The following is a 19,519-nucleotide window of genomic DNA, read 5'->3' as shown; positions in this document are numbered from 1 at the left end:
AAGAAAACCTGAAAAGGGGAAGATAGACCATGCCCATAAATAGGATGATTCAATTTTGTCAAGATAACAATTAATTCCAACTTGATCCACAGATTCAACAAATGCTCAGATAAAATCCCAACGAAACAAGTCACCTTATGGATATCAACCAACTCATTCCAAATTTTATATGGAAAGGCAAAAGACTCTTAAGTAGTCAATACTATATTGAAGAAGGAGAATGAAGTCAAAGGACTGATGTACCAAGCTTCAAGTCTTACTATAAAGGCACAGTCATCAAAACAATGTGGTATTTGCAAAAGAATAAACAATGGATGCATCAGTGGAACAGATACAGACCATACATAGATAGTCAATGGAGCAGATGTAGATACATACAAATATAGTCAACTGATCTTTCATAAAGGAGCAAAGACAACCACACAAAGGAAAGATAATCTTTTCAACAAAGTATTCTTGAACAACTGGACATTCCCATGTAAAAAATTAATCTAGACACTGACCTTATACTTTCACAAGAATTATTTCAAAATGAGCCATAGTTCTTTCCCTCCAAATCCCTCCACCAAATCAAGGTGGAGGCTGTGGGCGTGTTCAAGATTCAGCTCCACCTACAACCCATCACCATGGCCCACGAAGACATAGCTGCTAGAGGTGCAATGGATGTTAGTACCACTCTGCAAGAAGTGCTGAAGACCTCCCTCATCCATGATGGCCCAGCACGTGGAATTCCTTAAGCTGCCAAAGCTTTAGACCATCACCAAGCTCATCTCTGTGTGCTTGCATCCAACTGTCATGAGCCTACGTATGTCAAGTTGGTGGAGGCCCTTTGTGCTGAGAACCAAATCAACTTGACTAATGTTGATGGCTGGAGAAGAAAATGGCAACCCACTCCAGTAGTCTGGTTTGGAAAATCCCATGGACCGAGGAGCCTGTCAGGCTACAGTTCATGAGGTCGCAAAGAACTGGACATGACTGAGCAACTGAGAAAACATAAAGTTGAGGACAACAAGAAACTAGGGGAGTGGGCAGGCCTCTATAACACTGACAGAGAGGGAAAACCCCATAAAGTGGTTTGTTGCAGTTGTGTGGTGGTTAATTAAGGACTATGGCAAGGAGTGTCAGGCCAAGGGTGCCATCAGGTGTATTTAAAATGCAAGAAATTATCAAAAATAAAAACTAGACTCTTGTCCCTCAAAAAATAAACAAAAAACTCAACAAACTAACAAAAAGGGCTCATAGACCTAAATGTAAAATGCAAAGCTATAAAGCTCCCAGAAGATAACATGGGAGAAAAATCTAAGTGACCTTGGATTTTCCAATGAACTTTAGTTGTAACAAAAGCATGATCCCGGAAAGAAAATTTGGTGAGTTGGACTGGATTAAAGTTTAAAACTTTTCTGCAAAAGACACTGTTAAGAGAATAAAAAGACAAACCACAGACTGAGAAGAAATATCTGCAAACACACATGTCACAAAGACCTTTTATCAAAAATGCATAAAAAATTAAACAATCGAATTCAAAAATAAACAAAAAATCTGAACAAAGACTTGACCAGAGGAAATATACAGATGGAAGATAAGCATAGGAGATATTCAACATCATGTGTTATTAGTGAATTACAAGTTAAAACAATGAGATACTACCCCACACCTATTAGAATGAATAAAATTCAGTACACTGACAATACCAGATGCTGATAAGGATGTGGGGAAATTTTCATTCGTTGCTAGTGAAAATTCCAAAGTGATGCAGCCACTTTGGAAGACAATTGGGAAGTTTCTTACAGAGTTAACAATAGACTTATAAAAAGATTCACATGCTCCTATGTATTTATCCAATGGGTTGAGACTTACATCTAAACTTCATATGAAAACCTACACATTAATGTTTATAGCAGCTCTAGTCAGAACTGACAAAAATTGGAAGGAAACAGATGTACAAAAAAGATTTTCACAACCCAGATAATCACAATGGTGTGATCACTCACCTAGAGCCAGACATCCTGGAACGTGAAGTCAAGTGGGCCTTAGGAAGCATCACTATGAACAAAGTTAGTGGAGGTGATGGAATTCCAGTTGAGCTATTTCAAATCCTGAAAGATGATGCTGTGAAAGTGCTGCACTCAATATGTCAGCAAATTTGGAAAACTCAGCAGTGGCCACAGGACTGCAAAAGTCCTGTGAATGAAAAGTCACTTTTCATTCCAATCCCAAAGAAAGGTAATGCCAAATAATGCTCAAACTACCGCACAATTGCAATCATCTCACAACTAGTAAAGTAATGCTTAAAATTCTCCAAGCCATGCTCCATCAATACGTGAACGGTGATCTTCTAGATGTTCAAACTGGTTTTAGAAAAGGCAGAGGAACCAGATATCAAATTGCTGACATCCACTGGATCATGGAAAAAGCAAGAGAGTTCCAGAAAAACATCTATTTCTGCTTTATTAACTATGCCAAAGCCTTTGACTGTGTGGATCACAAGAAACTGTGGAAAATTCTGAAAGAGATGGGAATACCAGACCACCTGACCTGCCTCTTGAGAAACCTGTATGCAGGTCAAGAAGCAACAGTCAGAACTGGACATGGAACAACAGACTGGTTCCAAATAGGAAAAGGAGTACCTCAAGGCTGTATATTGTCACCCTGCTTATTTAACTTCTATGCAGAGTACATCATGAGAAACGCTGGGCTGGAAGAAGCACAAGCTGTAATCAAGATTGCCGGGAGAAATATCAATAACATCAGATATGCAGATGACACCACTCTTATGACAGAGAGTGAAGAAGAACTAAAGAGCCTCCTGATGAAATTGAAAGAGGAGAGTGAAAATTTGGCTTAAAGCTCAACATTCAGAAAACAGAGATCATGGCATCCCATCACTTCATGGGAAATAGATGGGGAAACAGTGTCAGACTTTATTTTTCTGGGCTCCAAAATCACTGCAGATGGTGACTGCAGCCATGAAATTAAAAGACGCTTACTCCTTGGAAGGACAGCATATTAAAAAGCAGAAACATTACTCTGTCAACAAAGGTCTGTCTAGTCAAGGCTATGGTTTTTCCAGTGGTAATGTATGGATGTGAGAGTTGGGCCATAAAGAAAGCTGAGCACTGAAGAATTGATGCTTTTGAACTGTGGTGTTGGAGAAGACTCTTGAGAGTCCCTTGGGCTGCAAGGAGATCCACACAGTCCATCCTAAAGGAGATCAGTCCTGGGTATTCATTGGAAGGACTGACGTTGAAGCTGAAACTCCAATACTTTGGCCACCTGATGCGAAGAGTTGATTCACTGGAAAAGACTCTGATGCTGGGAAAGACTGAGGGCAGGAAGAGAAGGGGATGACAGAGGATGAGATGGTTGGATGGCATCACTGACTCAATGGACATGGGTTTGGGTGGACTCTGGGAGTTGTTGATGGACAGGGAGGCCTGGTGTGCTGCGGTTCATGGGATCACAAAGAGTCAGACACGACTGAGTGACTGAACTGAAATGAAGATGTCATTCAATATGTGAATGGACAAACAGTGGTACATTCATACAATGAAATATTATTCAGTGATACAAACAAATGAGCTCTCAAGCCATGATACAACAGAGATGAATCTTAAATGCATATTTCTAAGTGAAAGAAGCCAATGTGAAAAGCGTTCATATTGTATGATTCCAACTCTATGGCATTTTGGAAAAGATAAAACTTTCGAGACAGTAAAAAGTTCATCAGTTGTCAGGGGTTGTGGAGGAGAGATGGTGAAAATATGAATAGGTGGAACAGAGAGTCTTTTGTATAATGTAATGATTGTGCATAACTTTACATACTTGGAAAAACCTGTACAACACAAAGAGTGAAGCTTAATACAAACAATGGACTTTAGTTAATAACAATGTGTCAACTGGTTCAACAATTGTAACACCAATGTAAGTATTAATAAGAGGAGAAACTGTGGCCAGGAGATTTGGGAAGTCTTTTATTTTCCCTTCAATTTTTCTGTAAACATACAATTTCTGTAAAACATCTATTAAAATTATATGGATCAAGGAAGAAATTCAGAAAACATTTTGAATTGAAAGAAACTGTAAAGACACCATATAAAATTTGTGGTATGCACTTAAATCAGTGCTTAGGGAAAATTTAGAAGATTCTATGTTTATATTAGAAGGAACAAAGGTCTCAAATCAACAACCTAAGCTACTATATAAGATGGAAAAGGGGCAAAATAAACCCAAAGTAAACAGAAGGAAGGAAATAATTAAAAGAAAATAAAAAAGTAATGAAACAGAAGTTGATTATTTGAAAAAAAATTTTAGGATAAATCTTTAACCAGACTAACCAAAAACAGAGATGGATGTACATTACACATAGTATAAATGACAAGATGGAAAATCCTGACAGACCCTAGAGATATTAAAAAGTTAATAAAGGAATTTTATGGGGAAACTTTATGCAGTTAAATCCAACAACCTAGTCTAAATGAGCCAATTCACTGAAAACTACAAAACCAAAATTTATACAAGAAGAAACAGATAACCTGAATAGTCTTATCATTATTAAAGACATTGAATTGCTATTTTAGAAAGAAAAACTGAAAACTTCAGGCTCAGATGGCTTCACTAACAAGTTCCAACAAATATTTTAAGAAGAAACATCAGTTCTACACAACCTATTCCTGAAAATAGCAGGAAATCTTTCCAACTAATGACTTAATCATTGCCCTAACACCAAAACCAAACCAAAACAGCATAAGAAAGGAAAACTATAGACCAACATCCTTCATGAACACCGATGCAAAACTCTGCAAAATAATATCAGTAAATTAAATGCAGAAATACATAAGAATAATAATATACCAATAATTACCAAGTGGGGTTTATCCTGGGCGTACAATTCTGAAAATCAAGTGGTGAACTGCCTTAACCATCTAAAGAAGGAGAAAATACATAAATAAATTGATGTAGAAGAAAATTGGACAGAATTCAACACCCATTTATGTATTTTTTGAAACCCTCATCAAAATAGAAGTAGGACAGAAATTCTCAACCTAATAAAACTGTATAAAGGACATGTACAAAAAACCTACAGCTGATATCATACTTAATGATGAGAGACTGGAGGCTTCCCTCAAGACAAGGATCAAGATAACTATGTTTACACTCAGCAATCCTGTTTAACATCTTATAGGACGTCTTAGCCAGTATCATAAGACAAGAAAAAAATAAAGGCATGCAGGTTGAAAAAGAACAAATAAGATTGTCCTCCTCTCATAGAAAACAGGATTGTCTACTTAGGCAATCCCAAGAAATCTACAGAAAAGTTTTTCAGAACTAATAAGTAACATTAGCATGGTCTCAGAATAAAGGATCAACACAAAAATATAAACTCTATTTCTAGATACTACTAATGAATCACTGGAAACCAAGATTTTAAGTGAAAGTGTTAGTCACTAAGTAGTGTCCTACTCTTTGCCAACCCCATGGACTGTAGCCCACCAGGCTCCTCTTGTCCATGGAATTCTCCAGGCAAGAATACTGGAGTGGGTTGCCGTTCCTTTCTCCAAAGGATCTTTCTGACCCAGGGATCAAACCCAGGTCTCCTGCATTGCAGGGAGATTCTTAACCACCCAAGCCACCTAGCATCCATTACAAAAGCTCCAGAAATGAAATGTACATGTGTGCTCAGTCCCTTCAGTCATGTCCAACTCTTGAGACACTATGGACTGTAGACTTCCAGGCTTATCTGTTCATGGGATTCTCCAGACAAGAATCCTGTGTAGGTTGCCATGCCCACCTCCTGGGGATCTTCACGACCCAGGGATCAAACCCGCATATCTTGCATCTCTTGCATTTTAGGCAGATTATTTACCCACTGAGTCAGTTAGTTATAAATCTAACATTAATAAAACATTTGTAGTACCTGTATGTTGAAAAAAATGTAAATGATAATAAAAGCAATCAAAGATGATTTCTATAAATACTTAGGCATGTTTGTCAACATTATCTGATTTTAAAACTTACTATAAAAGTAATCAGGGCTTCCCAGGTGGCCCAGTAGTGAAGAACCTGCCTGCCAATGCAGGAGACACAAGAGCTGCAGGTTAGATCCCTGGGTTAGGAAGATTCTGTGGAGTAGGAAATGGCAACCCACTCCAGTATTCTTGCCTGGAAAATTCCATGGACAGAGGAGGCTGGCGGGCTACAGTCCATGGACTAACAAAAGAGTTGGGCATGACTAAGCGACTGCGACATGACATAAAAGTAATCAAGTCAATGTGTTACTGGAAAAGGGATAGACACATAGATCAGTGCATGGTTTCTAGAAACAGATCCACACAAATATGGTCAAGGTACAAACAGAAGTCAGTGCAGAAAGGAGGAGCCTGCTAAGGGTAAGCAGTCAGAGGGTAGGAGCTTGAACACACCACAGACCTCCAGGGACCCCTTGTAACTATGGTTACCATAAACTGAACTGAGAGAAGTCAAGCAGGCTGTCTGCATTCTGACAGTCAGGAAGTGATCCAGTTCCTATTCCAATAAGATCCCTCAAGCTCCAAAATGCATACCTGGTTAGTTAGCTCTGTATCATCAAATTCTACATCTCAGAAAATGACTATATCACTTACCTTGAAGGGTAGTTTAGGTAAGGGTAGTTTGGGATTCTATAAGATTTCAAGTGTTTATCAAAGAGTCTGGCAGGGGCAAAAATCAATGAACCATAGTCAGGACTTTCTATTCTAATAAGAATTGGATTATTTGTATTAGAACTATGGCCCTTCAGTTGGAACATAAAAAAGTCACATTGTCAAAATTACAGCTAAAAAATACCTGAAATCACCTGTAAATTAATCTACCTAATTTTTAATAATCAATTTTATGGATAGTTTATAAAATAAATATATGTAAGTATATGCAGTCTTTTTCAGGTTATAATGAAGAACACTGACAATAAACAAAGTTTACAATTTGCTATAAAATGAGATCATTTCATTCGCTAGGCTTGGGCTAATGGCACATCTTTCAGCCCCAGAACTGTCTGCTCTAGGATTTTAGCAAGATTTCTTTAAAAGTGCAAGGCGTAAAGAGAGACACCACACCTCACAGGATGAGCTGGAGAGAACCTTCCTCTGCATGGAGACCCCTGCACTCCTCCACTCCAAGTTACTAAATCCTTGGTGGGCATCCTTGGATGCTACCACAGAGCATGACCCTTCTGGGTGGGGCCAGGACGCCACAGGGCTGAGCTCCACTGCCCAGGGACAGGACAGCTGTCTACAGCTTCTCCAGAGCACAGGAGACCGAGATCCCAGCTCTAGGCTTTGTTTGCCTGGCTCATCTCCTTGTTCCCCCTTGCTTTCTCTCAGGTGACCCTGTGAGTGTGTTCTCAGTGGGGAGAAAAGGGCTGGAATGCCCGCACCTTGGTGCAGAAGTGCTGGGAGGCAGAAAGGTTTAGCCTCACAGACTGCCAGGCACTCAGCTCAACCCTTTGGCTATTCCCTTCAGCAGCCTATTTGGCCTGACTTCTGATTAAAAAACAAAACAAAATTTCTTGCAGGCCAACTGTAGAGGTTTAAAAGGCTGGATTCTTAAGAGTATTACCTCAAAGAGAAAAGCCAGAACTGGGCCAGTTTCCCTTCCAGCCAAGCCTAAATAATCACGTAGGACCTGAATAAAAAAAAGTGACAGGGGTAAAAGAAGAAGAAATCATGCAAAAGGAGACCCTAAGAGGATGTGAGAGAGGAATGATCACAGCCAGGTGACGGCAAAGCCTGTCAGCCCCAGTAAGAGACAGAGTTCAGACCCAAAACCTGGAGCCCAGACACCAGGGACAGGCAGGAGGAAAGTTCTGCAGGGTCTACTCTGAACCTCTGAATATCATTCCCATCCTCTTCGCCCTTTCTCATTTACAAGATAAATAATTTTAAGATGTAACTAAAATTATTTGACTATCTTTTAATCACTAGAAATTGTGCATAATTATTTTACCTCCACTCTAGTGCCAAGAACTGCTGTGAAATACTTGGCTTCTCAAAGTGTAGAAAGAAAATGCTTCAATTTTGCATTAATTAAAGAATTTTTTTTCCCATTCCTCTCCATTAGCCGCCACCACGCTATGGCTAAGAATGGTCATTACAACAGACAGAAATAGGAACATAAATTTCCTGCTAATGAAAATGTCAGGGGGAGATGCCGTCTATCACAGAAGGTTCTGATGTGGCGACGGCTTTTTTTCTGCCTTGCACCTTTCTCTAGTTTCCAGGAGACCTGCTTGGAAGGGCAAGCGTCTTTTATTTATAGATACCTGGAAAGCATCCTTTGCAATAGATTGAGGACTATACTCAGATCCTAGTAAATATTCCATTGATTTTTAAAATTGCTCCCTTTCTTATCAGACCTCACAGGGTCTCGGCCTGGGAAGCCTCGCTGACCTTCTCCCCTCCTAACGAGGCCACTTTTCTTGAGATCAGAGGCAGCGCATGCAGCTGCTGCCTGCCTGCCCCTCTCTCACCATTTCTGAGATGAACATGACATCAGTCAGCCGTGCTCAGTCGGTCCCACCTTCCTCATCTCCTCAGCGTGGGGAGTTCCATTGCTCACAGTTTTGAGAGCTTGTTCAGAAACACTCTTATTCTGCCCCATGCAGAAGGATGGATTTGGTGTTGGATGGTGTCCAGCTCTGGCTGTGGCACGCAGCTCTCTGGCTTCCTGGGGCACACATGCAGATCTGAGCACTGAGTCCTTGTACCCACACACCAGAGGCCCAGCCCCAGAGCTCCCTGGAGAGGGTTTGTCCCTTTTCAAGGAAAGCCATCCCCCTGCCAGGCTTGCAGCTCAATTGGAAGATGCTAAAGGCAATGTTGTTTTTCCCATAATAGTCAAAGGCCAGGAGACCCACTTTGGAAAACCCCAGTTGACTCACAGAGAAAAAAATGGAGTCAGGAAGTATTTTTAAAACCCAGGCACCTTTGAAAACCTTATGTACATCAATCTCCACACGGGTCTGTTCGCCCCTTAGTTTCCTTTGGCTGGTGTGGCTGTCGAGAGGGCTCTGGTCATGACAAACCCATGCTTCTTCCCATAGGATGGCCTTCCACACTCAGAGCCTCTTTACCAGCATCATAGTCAACAGGGCTTGTCCACTACAAAATCGCGCAAGCATCCAATAAGTCCTCAATAAAGTTTATTAGCAGGAAGGGGGCTAAGAGACAAACAGACTACTCATTAGTCATTCTCTACACAACTGTGCTGGCCTGGCTGTCAGAAGGATTCCAAAAATATCTGTTCTCCAGAAAACTTCCAGACAGGTTGTGTTGAATGACTATTTTAGAAATAATATTTCAACACGTTAAAATGACTATTACAAGCCACCGTTTGGCTCCAGTTCAATTAAAGATGAGTGGATGAAATCAGTTTCCTGGATCCAAAGGTCTTTGATTCCAGTGACCACTAGTAACTGGTCTGCCTCAGTTTCTTACATAGCACAGGAAGTCGAGATGGTCAAAAGATTGGACCACAAAGTACTGCAGAATTTCTCCCCCTTATTCAATCCATGTTTGATGAGTATTTACTAGTCACCAAGACCTTCTCTTCATTTCTACAGGCTATGCATCTTCAGGTATGTTCTCTGTGATGTCTGCAGGAAGAAGTAACATGAGGGTACTAAGAAGCAGGAAGAAAGCAAGAATTCAAAGGGTAAGAAAAGCCAAAGCCTTGGAGACATGGACCCAGGATCCACCAGGGTGGAGATGCTGGAACCAGGAATGGAGGCCTGGGGCAGGCTGGCTGAGCAACCCATGGTCAGCTGATGCTCATGAATATGCAACATGCTATGTCGCTTCAGCCATGTCTGACGCTATGTGACCCTATGAACTGTAGCCCGTCAGGCTCCTCTGTCCATGGATTCTCCAGGGAAGAATACTGGAGTGGGTTGCCATGCCCTCCTCCAGGGGACCTTCCCACCCCAGATATCAAACCCACGTCCACAGCAGCTCCTGCATTGCAGGCAGAATCTTTACTGCCAAGCCACCAAGTAATCCCCAGGACATACTGCTGTTTTACCTTTTTCTTATCCAAAGGAAAACTGAGTTCCTTGTGCACATTTCCATGTGTTTTAAATAACAGAAACACCAATAACAAGACATGTAATGCTCCGCTCAAGAAGCCAAGGGTGACTCCTACTACTGAAATAAGTAACCTAAAACCAATAGCAACTAAAAATCTCAGAGTCTCTCAGGAAACACAGCTACTCTGCAGAATTTGTCTAAGCTCAGGAGTGATGCCTGTAGCAGTTTTAATGCTATTCAGGGCTGAACTCTTCTCTGCAGAGCATTGAAATACCTTCTAAAAAGCACTTTCCCAAGGACACCTCTTTCTTGAAAACCTCTATCATCTCAGAATGCATCGATATTTAACAGGAACCACACCAAAGAACCATCTTACAGCTTTAAGCACCCAACCAACCACATGGAGAGAATCAATGGAGCCAGGTAAAACCCCATTAAGTCTAATTTATTCTCATGACCTAACACAGTGGCCCAAGGGATGCTAATCACTGACAGGTAAGAAAGATACCACATCCATGCTTAGGGAGCTCACAGACTAATCAGAAAATAAGGTAGCCAAATGATGGTGGCTCCAAAAACAGAATATGGTACCCAATGTGCTTTGTAGGTTTTGGAGATGGGAGAGTTCTACTGCTAAGCCAGGTAAAGGGCTTTCCATTCTGTGTAAGATTCAAGACCTGGAGCTGTATCAGAAGGGCCCCCAGCCTTGAAGAAGATCTGGCCAGTGATAGGGCTTGGGGTTGAGAGACAGGGAGCAGCCTGTAGGATTAAGGAAAGTTCAATAAGAGCATGAGGTTTCCCCAAATCTTCAAAGAGCTTTTTATAGGATTTTCTGGGACTTTAACTGCAATCTTCCCTCAAGAAGGTGAGCACCCTGATGCCTGGGTTTACCCACACCAGAGGGTCCAGGGGAGGCTGGATTTCCATGCAATGAGCTAGAAACATTTGCAGATGTGACTTACCCCACTGGGACTGCCCCCAACTCTATCGTCCCTGGAGGCCAATGACCTGTCCTTCAGGTAAGAGCTGAGTCATCATAATAAATAACAACATCTCATATTTATTAGTTGTTCTGTGCCAAGTACTGTGCTAAGTGTTTCACATGCCATATATCATGTTATTCTCATAACAACTCTCTGACATTTATTGCTCATCTTACAGAAGCGAAAGCTGAGAGAAATAAGTAATTTGCCAAGGTCATGGGGCTGGCAAGTGGAGGACCAGGGTGCCAGCCTACCTCTGACTCCAGAGGCCTGTCTCTCTGCATCCAGCCTTCTCTCTCAGGAACAGCGTTGTTGCTTAACGAAGACCCTTGCCCTTTGTGCCAAACTTTTGTCGATATTGTTATTTAAAGGGACACATCCCAATTTATCCCAGTATCAATTCTCTATATCATTTACCTCAGCACTGATTGTATCGTTCGCAAATTAGCATTAGGCAGCAATTTCTGGTTCCATATAAAACAATTTAGCAATCTAGCCAAGAAAATGAAAGATGTAAAGCAAAAGCCTGGTTGCTTGAACTTAATTCTCTTCCTTATCTTCTTGTTACATATTGACGTATCTGAGGCCATTCAAAAGCATCCAACTTGTCTTGCCTGAGTGCAAATCAGATTATTGACAATGAAAGCCATTTAATAGGTTATTTAAATGTTAGCGTCCTATCTCTGTGGGATCTGCTTCTTGACTGGCTTCTACTGCAGAATGGTCAACTTTTGTTTATAAAGAACAGAGGTGTCTCTGTTTTTGTGGTCCAAGTGTAGGTGCTATGGCATGCCTGCTCCAGTACCTGCAGTCATCTCTTTCCTGATCACTCCCATCCCAACGTTCTAACTCTGGCCACCCCAGATATGTGCCTGTGTCCCCGTGAGCCTGCTATGCATGGCCGCACTGCTGTGAGGGGACAGGCCAGGCAGCAGGCCCAGGGCTGTCTGACCTGACAGCTCCTGAATTTGCTGTTCAATCAACAACAATTCAGTGAACCCCAACTATTACTCAGTACAGAACCAGTTCCTACAAACATGCTCTAGAAACATTCTGCCTAGTTCCATTTATTTAACAATATCCATTATGAAGTGCCTGCTCTGTGTTTGGTATTGTCTTCAGGTCTGGGAGAGAGAAACAATCGTAGCAGTAAAAGCAACCAAAACCTTTACTGTGGAGGACACTACGATGGGTCCAGATCTCCTTTCAATGAAGTATTTGTGTCCGAGAGGTTGGGAGTATAGTCAGCAGGTGGCTTTCCCCTGCCAGCTGCTTCTGGAATTGCCTCACCCAAGGTCACGCCCCTACCCAAGCATCCCACATTCAGTGACTGATGACTACAGAGGTAGGAAAGCCTGGCCATCTCAGCTCAACTCTTTTTTTTTTTTTTCAAGTCTTTATTTAATTAGTTACAATATTGCATCTGCTGTATGTATTGTTTTTTGGCCACGAGGCAGGTGGGATCTTAGCTCCCTGACCAGGGATCAAACCTGCACCCCTTGCATTGGAAGGCAAAGGCTTAACCACTGGACCACCAGAAAGTCCCCTAGCTCAACTCTTAACGGCTCTTGCAGCTCTGAAACTCCACACAGGTGGCCGTTCTGCCTGGCTACAGCCTGACTTCTCTTGTGGCTTCATCATGCTTCCCCTCCCTTCCTTCTGCAGCTGTTTAGACCAAATGCACACTTTCATAAGCATCAGGCACACTAAATGCCATCTCAGTGTCTGCTTCTGAGAAAACCCAACCTGTGACAACCACAGGCAGGAGTAGTCCAAGAGGAAGCACGTGCTGAGGCAGGGTTTTGAAGCTGGATCACTCAGTCTCTACTCCACCAGCCATAAAGACCACATACTCCTGGTAGGTGTCGGCTCATCTGTCAAAGCTTTCATGGGTGCTGATGGTGATGATATATTTCCTGAGGAAGTACGTTTGCACAATGTATTTGGTAGTTGGAAAATATGAGGGAAATAACTGAAAGAATGATAGAATCCAGCTAACCTGGATTGTCATTTGGAAAAAGATAATGAAGAGATAAGAGCAATCCATTGCCACTCAAAAGCTACTGTGAAGGTGGTGGACCTCTTTGGAAACATACGTAAGGGCTCTCAGCTCTTGCAGCAGGTGGATAGAGAGGCAAGGGCCAGGACTTGGATGGACACTTTAGAATGGCTAAGCTTCCTAGAAGGTTATACTCCCAGTTTCCAATCTGATGGGTCTGCTATGCTTAACTGAGGCCCTAACTGAGAAGAAAATTAGACTCTGACACTGGGATGGAGACATCATAAGAATGCCTTGGAAAATCATAAATCTCCAGATTTCTCAGAACTGTCTGCAACTGCAGGAGTGGCCTGTCTCTCCCTATCAGGAGGTAACCTCTCTTAAGTGTTAAGGATTAGTCACTCAGTCATGTCCAACTCTTCATGATCCCCTGGACTGTAGCCCACAGGCTCGTCTGTCCATGGAATTCTCCAGGGAGGAATACTGGAGTGGGTAGCCATTCCCTTTTCCAGGGAATCTTCCATACCCTGGGATCCAACCCCGGTCTCCTGCATTGCAGGCAGATTCTTTACCATCTGAGCTACCAGGGATGCCATCTCCTCCCCTTGCTTGCAGGCAATGCAAAGTCCTCCCCCGCATCAACACGGACCTCTACCTCCCCTACTCCAGCACTAGGATTAAATTACAACAAAAGCCAGCTGGGCTCATACTGGATCTGATAAGAGAAAAAGTGTTGCACCTTAAAGGCACTACAAGATCCTTCCAGGACATACCTGTTAGAGCCAGGTTACAGACAGACTTGGACACCGATGGTGCTTGAGCAAGGGAACCAAAACAAGAGGTTGAAGTAAATGCAGTTTGTTAATTTGGGAGCACTTTTTCAGAGTACAAGATTTGAAACCTTGGCAAAAACCGAGGAGATGAAGAAATATGCTACTAAGATGTCTTCTGGGAGCATGGAAGATGCAAAACGCCACACTAAATGCCAGAATTGCCACAGCAGAGAGCAGAAGAAGCAATTTAAAGGATCTAGTCATGCCAGGATGGATAAACCCTGGAAGGCCAAAAACCCAGATGATTATGCTCCATGGGAAAGTCTAGAGAGTATCTCATTCACAAAAGGTTTAATAGAATGCACTGGCGGGAGGGGCACAGGATCTTTGTGAAGTTCAATGATAATTCCCCTCTGCAGACCACAGATGGTGGTAGAGGAGGCTGTTACAGAACTGGGCAATGGAGACAATGGAAAAAACACTGAACCCATAGGGGAAGAGTCATTATGTGGTACTTCATCGCCAGAAGCCAAGAGGACATAATTATTATAGTAAGTGCAAGGTCAGAGGACCAGTGATCTGCAGAGCATTATCAAGATGGTTAAGAGAACACAGCGCCCCTAGAAGAGAAATAGAAGAGCAGCCAACAAGGATACTACTCAATTTGTACAACAAAAAAATACAAAAAAATCAAAAAATCAAAGGGGAATGGTAAAGAAATCGAGGGCAGTTGCCCCAACAAAAAGCCATGATTCCTTGTCCAACTTTTAGACCTGGATTCCACTGAATGGATAAAAATCCATGTCCTCACAAGGGGGGATCCTACAATACTATGGCAAGTATACCCAATAATAATCTGAGTCCTTCCCCAGAGAGAATTGCACTGTGCCCTAAGGAAAGGGAAGCAACCAACTATTTTTAAGACTGCTGGACACAGGATTTGGATTGACATCGATACCCAGAGACCCAAAGATTTATCACAGTCTTCTGGTAGAAGGAGATATAGGGGAAACATGTGATCAGTGGAGCTCTGGCCAAAGTCTGCCTCACAGTAGCCTCACTGGATGGAACATCAGTATAGACATACTGGGAAATTGACACATGAAGTCTTTTCTTGTGGAGTAACAGCTGCCTTAATGGGGATCAGCATCCAAGTGGAAGCCTATATCATCCCCCTAAATCAAGACAGAATTTAAATAATAATATTGTATCCCAAGGCAATAGAAATTTGAGCTCCTTTTAAAGATCTAAGAGATGGAAGGGTGGTGATTCCCATCACATCTCCATTTAGCTCACTAGTGTAGCCCTTGCACAAAAAGCAGGTGAATCCTGGAAAATGACAATGGACTCCTCAAACTCAACCAAGCAGGTGCCTAAAATGCACCTCCCTTATCAGATGTAGGATCTTCACTAGAGTAGATTGATATGACCTCAAGAACACGGTTGCAGCCTTTGATTTAGTGAATGTATTATTTTCCATCACAACCAGAAAAAAAAAGGATCAGAAATGATTCTGGGAAGAACAACAGCAAACATTTACAGGTTTCCCTACTCCTCTTTTAACACTCAGTCATAATATAGTCAGAGTGATCTGAACCATCAGGAGGTCTCACAAAACATCCCACCAATCCCCTGTGTCAATGACATCATGCTAATCATATCCAACAGAGTTTTGGAGGCTTTGGTAATACACATGTATTCCAGAGGGGAGGGAGAAAACCTCCTTCAAAGACTCAATGCCCTTGCATATTTTTTTAAATTTTATATTAGAGTATAGCCTTAGGAGTTGAGCTCTAAAAGACAGGACAGAACATCCTTTACACTGTAAAAGATAAACTGTAGCTCCCACCGAAAGGAAAGAAGCACAGTGCCTTGTTCTAGAATCTTGGCATCGTCCACATCTGGAAATACTGCTCTTACCTAAATACCCAGTAACATGAAAATCTACTAGCTTCAAATGGCATTTAGAAGAGAAAGGGGAGCCCAGCAATAATCCAGGGATTGCAGAAGTGGATAATCCAGAACCTAGCACAGCAGGGCCAGAGAACACAAGCAAGTTGTATGATCAGGTAGCTCTGACCCCCACATCATTCACTACCCTTACACTCTCCTGAGCTCACCCTATGACTGTAGGGGAGCCCTTACAGCCATCTAACGGAGGAAGAAAAAGCTCGGGCTTGGTTCATGGGCGGTTCAGCTCAGTATGTGGATGAAAGATGAAAATGGAGAGCAGCTATGTTATACGTGGTCCTACTTAGGAGTAGGGATAGTGACTCTGAAAAGAGTCAGCAGTGACTCTGAAAGATAGTGGCAAGGAGAAATTATCTCAATGACAGCTTATACAGTGTACCTGGTCAACTACTTTATGTGGACAAAGATCAGAATGTATATGGACTCATGGGCAGCAGCAAATAGCCAGGCTAAATGGTCGGGGGCCCAGAATGAGAGCCATTCATGTATTAGTGTGTGTAGGCACTGAGCCATGACCAACTCTTTGCAATTCCATGGACTGTAGCCCACGAGGCTCCTCTGTCCATGAAATTCTCCAAGCAAGAATACTGCAGTGGGTAGCCATTCCCTTCTCCAGGGGATCTTCCCGATATATATATATATAGTATTTATATTGCTTTTATATGATGAGATGAGAACTTTGTTCTGGCTGACTGGGAGAGACCCTCAGGCTGGCTAATCCCTAGAAAGAGCAAATAATTTCCCTTTGAGCATACTTTTCATATGTAAACCAACCAATCCAAAGCCTACCCCCACCCACTTCTTTACCTGGCTCTCATAGGTCTCTTACCCTCTGGGGCCAATATTCCCCTGCCCTAATCACCCCAGGGCTAGATACCAAACAGGTTACAGGCAGTGCCTACACACTGGAATTTGCTAAAATTATTCAAACTAGCCAATCCTAAACCTGCTTCACTTGCTTACCTTGCCTTGCAAGTTGCTCTCCATGGAAACCATGATAAAGACTCTCACCCAAACTTTCCCCTCAAACTTTTGCCTCCTGGCTGACCGTGAAACTTCCCCCAAGTGGCCCCACATGGTGTGGCAAGCCCCCTTCTCTTGGGAACTGTGTGTAGCAAACTGTCTTTTCAATAACAGTCATCTGATCTATTGGCCTCACCTTGAATAATAATGAAACCTACATTTAAAAACACTTAGAAGAACAGGGTTACAGGGTTTGGGATGGCAGCACATGGATTCACCCCAAATGTAGAAGTGAATATGAAGATCTTCATATCATATTAATATTTGCCAGAGAGTTTCTACTATACAAAGTACACCAAAGCCAAGCAAACAAAATGCAGGGCCAGCTGGCATCAGCCAGCCTCTCAACAGCCACCCCAGTGCTGTGCAAGGTGCAGAGGCACAGTGGCAGGGACAGAGGGCATGCACAGTCTTCCATTTACCAAAGCTACTGCCACAGCCAAGCTGACCAACCTGACCAACAGCAACAGAACCAAACACAGACCCAGATACAGTGCCACCTCCTGAGGAAACCTGCCAGCTAGAGGGCAGGAAGTTGACCACATCAGCCTACTTCTGCCCTGGAAAGTCTGGCAATTCCTTCTAACAGGAACAAACACATATCTTGGGTATATATTTGCCTTTTTCTGTCCACAAAGCCTCAGCCACATGACGCTTGAAGGTATACAGAGGGTCTGCGATCTGGATGGAATCCACATAACAGCTTGTTAGGCCAGGGGGTCCATTTTATAACAGATGAGAGGCGGGGGTGGGTCCATGACCATGGGGCCTTCTGGTTGTATCATAGTGCATCCTCTGAAAGCTGCCAGCCTGGCAGAAGCAGAAGCAAGCCTGCTGAAGGCGCTGAGAGTGCTAACTGAAGGACAATACTGTGTGAGGATGAGGCGCCACCCTAAGGGAGGGAGCACACACGCAGACTTTGACGCAAACCCGTGCACCCAAGATCAAAGATGCATGGGTCCAGAGACCCACGAGGTGGACTAGGAGCAGTCTTACTTAACATTATCATCAGTCTCCCATTGGAGAATTTGTGCTTCCTGAACAATGTGATTCTAAGCTCTGCAGTTTCAAAGATCTTGGTTGCCAAAGAGGACCCTCCCACCAGAAGACAGAGGAAGTCTTTATCCTGAGGGAAACTTAGAGGAAGAAGTTAGTATGATGAACTACAGCCCCCATTTAGTCACAAGCCATGATTGTCCCCTGGCCACTTCAGACACCAGTGCCAAGGGAGCAGCAGGTAAGAGAAAGAGTCACCATCTTTGCAGGGTGATTGGACCTCACTGCCAGATGGAGGTTAGGCTGCTCCAACACAAGGAAAGGAGAAGGGAATCTGTTTGGCAGTCAGGGGATCTACTTGGCACTTGAGACATTCCTTTGCCCAATTAAGGTGGTAAGTGGACAAATGCAATGACTCTGAGAAAGACGTAGTGACCAGAAACTCAAACTCTTAGACACTTAAAGGTGAAATTCTGGGTAATGGCCCCTAGTAAGCAGTTCAGCCCAGCATGGGTGCTGGCCAAGGCTGAGGGCATTCAAGGATTCATAGGAGGTAGATGGTGGGTACTAGCTGGGACTCTGAGACCAGCAGCCAGGTTCACTTCATCTTGTTAACCTTCCTCCTTTAAGTGTCCCTCAGGAAGAAAGACCCACAGGATTCTGTGGGAGCTGCTCCCTGAATGTGAATGAAGAAGTGAGTCTGAAGAGCCTAAAGTTAGACAGTGGAGGACAGATGACACCCTGCCCAGACCCCCTTCAAGGAAGGGCATATTGCCCCAGCTTCTGGGAGTTCAGCAGACAACCTCCAACTGTCAGCTCCTTCAAGAATAGCTTCAGCTGCAGAGAGCCACCTCAGCCAGGGCCATGCCATCTCCAGGGACTGCTGACAAAGGAGCATCAAGGCCCCACCATCTCAGTCCAACAATCTGAGAAGCCAATCTGGCTCTAGAGCTCCCTGTGAGGATGGCTGTGGATGTCACTGGGTCTCCGGGTCAGCTTCACTATCCCTCCACCACATCTTCTCTCCTTCCCCTCCCTTCCCACGTGTTGATTCCCAGAGCACTCCCCAATATGCCTCCTGCACATGAACCCCATCTCAGAGCCAGCTTTCTGGGGCCCCTACCTGTGACATTAGAGAGCCAGACGCTCTTCTGTGTGCCCTACAAGTCCACGTTCATTTACTCCTCTAAGCAACCCTGCACAGACGAAAAAGGTTAAAGAACCTGCCTGTGGTCACAGAACCAGTTAAGGGCAGACCTCTCTGATGGACAGAGCCAGCCGAGCTCCAGAGCCCAGTCTCCTAGGCTCCCTGATTTTGGGAGCTCAGAGTCCAGTGGGAGAGACACAGATGTAGATGCCTGGTCCCTTTTAAGCACAGAACAGGAGAGAATTCAACTGAGCTGGGCAAAAAAGGAATCTCTGTCCCACTGCCAGGCAGTGGAGGCCTGACAGCCAGGCTGTGGGCCTCAGACCCCAAATTTTCTCAAAAGTGAGCCAAGGAAGAACTCAGTGCAGGCATGGAAGTACCCCATGACATGGGAGAGGGTCACCGTCAGCAAGGCCCTCTCCAAAAGGTGGAGAATCCTTTCTGGACATGCTCTCATGAGGCCTTCCAGAAGGTTCTGCTGCTAGCTGGGTAATTTTCACTCTGTCCCGAACACTCCTAACTGTGAAAGCTGCCTGCATCCCTCACTCAGCCTGCACAAAGAGCCTGCC

At 43.4% G+C, this 19,519-nt stretch overlaps 1 pseudogene; it reads left to right on the top strand.

Annotated features, from left to right (window-relative positions):
* Window positions 1-626: 626 nt before the first annotated feature.
* Window positions 627-19,519, top strand: part of LOC102404616 — a 34,561-nt pseudogene continuing 15,668 nt past the window's right edge.

Source organism: Bubalus bubalis, chromosome 18 (genome assembly GCF_019923935.1).
Source record: "Bubalus bubalis isolate 160015118507 breed Murrah chromosome 18, NDDB_SH_1, whole genome shotgun sequence".
Taxonomy (NCBI): Eukaryota; Metazoa; Chordata; class Mammalia; order Artiodactyla; family Bovidae; genus Bubalus; species Bubalus bubalis.
This window is presented reverse-complemented; position numbering and strand designations above follow the sequence as displayed.